This window comes from Cucurbita maxima, unplaced genomic scaffold, assembly GCF_002738345.1.
Source record: "Cucurbita maxima cultivar Rimu unplaced genomic scaffold, Cmax_1.0 Cma_Scf00098, whole genome shotgun sequence".
Lineage (NCBI taxonomy): Eukaryota > Viridiplantae > Streptophyta > Magnoliopsida > Cucurbitales > Cucurbitaceae > Cucurbita > Cucurbita maxima.
This window is the reverse complement of record NW_019272114.1, coordinates 63,222-68,354: the sequence shown is the minus strand read 5'-3', so window position 1 is coordinate 68,354 and position 5,133 is coordinate 63,222. Positions and strand designations below refer to the sequence as shown.

The window sequence follows — 5,133 nt, the reverse complement described above, 5'->3', positions numbered from 1 at the left end:
TTTTTTTTCAATTTTATTGATTTGTTTGAGTGATTTTATTTGATTTTATTTCAATTTGTCAAACTCACTCGGGTGCTCACCTCAATCATTTCAGCCTTGTTGGCGTTCAATAAGAGAGACCTTGGAAATAACTGGTAACTGTTCAACTGGATTATCACATTAACAATTTGAATCAAATAAAGTGACATTAACCATTTGAATCACCTTAACCCCACTTGTTGAACTTGACCAAATGTCTATAAAATAGCACTAACAAACGTACAAATTAATACAAACAAAGGTACAAAGTAACACTAACAAAGGTACAAAGTTCATAAAAGGTTTTTTTAATCTAAAATACCATTGAATTTGACCATTATAGTGCCTCTCAACCGTAGGCAAAGTTTAAATTCGAGTCTCCTTGTCAAACTCACTCGGGTGCTCATCTCAACCATGATGGCATTTCACAAGAGAGACCTAAAAAATAGCCGGATTATCGCATTAACCATTTGAATCACCTCAACCCCACTTGTTGAAATTGAAACAAATATCTATAACATAACACTAACATAGGTACGATGTTCATAAAAGTCTTTTTAATCTAAGATACTATTGAACTTGACCATTAAAGTGCCTCTCAAACTTAGGTTAAGTTTAAATATAATTGGTGACAAAAGATGAAACTATAAAATAAAAAGAAATAAGAAAATAATATTCCATTTCAGAGAATCAAACCAGAATCTCCTATGTTAAAGCAAAATATACAAACCGTAGGACAACAATGAATTTTAAGTGTAGTTGTCTTGGAGTCTTTTGTCTAATCGTTAATGAGTTTTACTATAATGTTTTGTGTAATGTCTAACTCTTCGACACGTCCTTTCATGTGTGTGATAGAATTCTCAGAGTTACCGAGACTATTTGAGCTATTCGATCGTTTGGCGCTTTCTTCAAAAGGATCAACATCAAACATCGAGTCCTTGATTGGCAACCCATCTAGAGGAGCGTCGATTGCATTGATTCCGTCAACAGTCTTCCCATGAGTTTATGGTGCATGACCCTTTTTTTTTACCATTCACCTTCGAGCGCCACCATAGTTTTGCATCGTCCATGAGATGCATTGCGACCAACGTAACTCTTAGGTTCTATGAGCAAGTTCCAGTAATCTTCGAGTATTGTTCTACATCAAAAATAAATCTTTTCAATTCCTTAGCATCCCGGTTTCCATTTAAGGGGTTGTGTTCTTGGATTTAAGTTTTTTAAGGCCACATGAACTTGGCTTGAGCTGTGGTTCTCTACAGCCCAACTTGTCAAACTCACTCGGGTGCTCATCTCAACCATGATGTCGTTCAATAAGAGAGACCGCGAAAACGACTGGATTATCGCATTAACCATTTGAATCATCTCAACCCCACTTGTTGAAATTGTACCAAATATCTATAACATAACTCTAACAAAGGTACCAAGTTCATAAAAGTCTTTTTAATCTAAGATAGAAACTGTAAAATAAAATGAAATAAGAAAAATAATATTTCATTGACAGGAATCGAACTCAATTCTCCTCAATGAAAGCCAGATATCCTAACCTCTAGATGACAATGGATTTTTGGTGAGAATGTCCTGAAGTCTTTTGTCAGATCGCTGAAGAGTTTTAACATGATCTTTTGCTTAATGTCTAACTCTTCGACACGTTCTTTCTTGTGTGTGTTAGAGTTCTCAGAGCTACCAGGATGCTTCGAGCTGTTCGATTATGTGGCTCTTTCTTCAGAAGAGTCAACATCAAATGTTAGGTCTTTGATTGGCAACCCATCCGGGGAGCATTGATTTCATCGATTCCATCAACGATCTCCCATGAGTTTATGGTGCATGACCCATTTTATATACCATTCACCTTCGAGCACTATCATAGTGTTGCATCATCCATGAGATGCATTGCAGCTAACGTAACTCTCAAGTCGTATGAGAAAGTTCTTGTAGCCCTCAACTCTCAGGTCGTATGGTAGAGTTCTTAGAGCTACCGCGACATTTTGAGGTGTTCAATCGTTGGTTTTTTCTTCAAAAGAGTCAACATCAAACCTCAGGTCTTTAATTGGCAACCCATCCAGGGGAGCGTCGATTGCATCGATTCCATCAACGATCTTCCCATGAGTTTATGGTGCATGACCCATTTTTTATATCATCCACCTTCGAGCGCCATCGTCCATGAGATGCATTGTGGCCAACGTAACTCTTAGGTCCTACGAGCATGTTCGTGTAACCTTCAAGTATTGTTCTACGTCAAAAATAAAGTTTTTTACCTCCTTAGAATCTGAGTTCCCATTTAAGGGTTTGTGTTTTTGGATTTTAAGTTTGTTAAGCCCAAAATGAGCTTGGCTTGGGGTGGGGTTCTCTACGACCCTCCTTGTCAAACTCACTTGGGTGCTCATCTCAGTCATCTCAGCCATGATGGCGTTCAACAAAAGAGACCTTGAAAATGACCGGATTATCACATTAACCATTTGAATCACCTCAACCTTACTCGTTGAAATTGAACCAAATATCTATGACATAACCCTATTAAAGGTTCAAAGTTCATAAAAGTCTTTTTAATCTAAGATAACTTGATCATTATAGTGACTCTCAAACCAAGTTCATAAGAGTCTTTTGAATTTAAGATACTATTGAACTCATCCATTATAATGCTTCTCAAAACCTAGGTAAAGTTTAAATATGAAACTATAAAATAAAATAAATAAGAAAATAAAATTTCATTGTCGAGAATCAAACTCGGGTCTCCTCGATGAAAGCAAGATCTTCTATGTAATGTGTAACTCTTCGACACATTTTTTTATGAGTGTAATAGAGTTCTCAGAGCTACCGCCACATTTCTTGTTCTTCGATCATGTGTCTCTTTCTTCAAAAGAGTCAACATTAAACATTAGGTCTTTGATTGGAAACCCATCCAGGGGAGCGTCGATTGCTTCAATTCCATCAATGGTCTTCCCATGATTTTTTGGTGCATGACTAGTTTTTTATACAACTCACCTTCGAGCACCACCATAGTTTGCATTGTCCATGAGATGCATTGTGGGCCAACGTAACTCTCAAGTCCTCTGAGTAAGTTCCTATAGTCTTGAAGTATAATATCAAAACATATTAAGGTATTTGATATGTTAAACACTAAAATAATTGATGTGTATCATAAACATTAAATAAAAATATATATTTAAAATTTGAATGAGATTCATATTAATTAAACATATATTATGATATTCTACGACATTTTAAGATTATTTAAATAAGATATTATATCTTAATGTATTAGGTATTCAAATATATAATTTGACAAAAATTATCACAAGTTCACCGTAAATAGAACTCTAGGGTTAAGTCAAAAAGCATCAAACAGTAAATACTTTGAAATTTTAGGTGATATTTTGCAGAGGAAGCTGATAAGGTCTGCAAAGAGCATGTGGTCGTGTCTGACATTTTAGGTTAACAACATGTTGAAAAGAAACCAGAAATTCTGATACTAGTAATTAACTACAAACCTTTGAATAAGGTTTTAGAATAAATAAGATATCAAAACCAAATAAAAAATGATTTGATAAAAAGAATTTATAGTCAAATATTTTTATAAAATTCGATATGAAATTGGGATTTCGAAAAATTCTAATTTCCTAAAAGGACAAATATAAAATAGCATTTAATGTCCAGTTTAGAAAATATGTGAGGAACGTCATGCGATTTAGGCTAAAAAGCACTCCATCCGAATTTCAGATGATTATGAATGATATTTTCAATTCTTTCAAAAAATATCAATAGTTTATTTTGATGATGTGTTGATATTTTCTAAAACCATTAAGATGAACACTTTAAACATCTACATACATTCATTAATGCAATCAAAAGAAATCAGCTAGTTGTGTCCATACCCAAAATCAAATAATATCAAACTCAAATCCGCTTTCTCGGATTTTAAATTTATTTGAGCCTTATAAAACCCATTCAATGGTCCATTGAGTTTGTCTCAAATTTAGGTTCTCTCAATTATGTGTCTTCAATCCTTCAAGATATCAGGCATATTTACAAATGTCTTTTTGACTGTCTTGAAAATAATACAAAGTCTTGATTTATCTTTTTGGCCTTTCTATTTTCGACAGACACGTTTTACACTTTTGAACTGACACTTGGTAGAAGGGGTCACTAAGGCTAAAATCATATAAAATGGGTTCATAGCTCAGTGGTAGAGCATTTGACTGCAGATCAAGAGGTCACCAGTTCGAATCTGGTTGGGCCCTTTTAAAAATTTTGGACGAACACTTTGTTCGATTTGCTCCCAACCACCGAGTGTCTAAAGGAAAAGAAATAAGAATAATTACAGTCCTCCACCACATAGAACCTAAGGGCAACTATTCTCGGACAAGAACCAAGCTATCATTAACAAAAGAGTATGGTATCCAAGCACCCACTATGAACATGGTTAAAAACTTACTTACAATTAGGCTACTTACCGAGTCTTGCACTCACTCCATCTTTTTCATGTAACTAAGAGTAGTTACCCTTGACCAACAACACCCACCAAAACTATTTTTGATGTTTTAAAATGATTTTTTTTAACCTTTCCCTTATTTTGTACTAGGAACCTATAAACTCTATTTTGAATATAATGTAAATATATATGTTTATTATATTTTAATTCTTTTTTTATTTCGAGAAAACATTTTACTTTGTGTTCAACCTCTTTTAACTTGCTTCGGAAATGGCTCGTGACATAAACATAAAAAAAGTAATTTTTTAGTATGAATTTTAATATAAGTTGCATTCTTATATTGACAAAACCACTAGTAAATAAGGTTCTAACTATTAGTGACTTGCATAAATCATCTCCCTTTTTATTTTCACTCACTCCTCTTCTTCAACCTATGACCCATTAATATCATTAATATTTCATCTCCTTGTTTTTTAGCTTTTTGAATATCAAAATCTTAAATAGAAAGAAAAAGCTCTCTAAAATATTCTTATTTGCCAGTAATTTTACATAATTTAACATTTTAAAATCGGTAAATTAAAAAAATCCAACATTAATATACTCATAATTTCATGTAGTCTTCAGAAGTTTGTCGGCGACATTGTTTGTTGTCGAGCTTGATAATGTGAGTTTGTAACCCATCCGTT

General features: G+C 33.7%; 1 non-coding gene across 1 annotated transcript; it reads left to right on the top strand.

The window, feature by feature from the left end:
- Positions 1-4,184: 4,184 nt before the first annotated feature.
- TRNAC-GCA lies at positions 4,185-4,256 on the top strand. The gene has a single exon. It is a non-coding gene; the product is annotated as a tRNA-Cys (tRNA).
- The last annotated feature ends 877 nt before the right edge of the window (positions 4,257-5,133 follow it).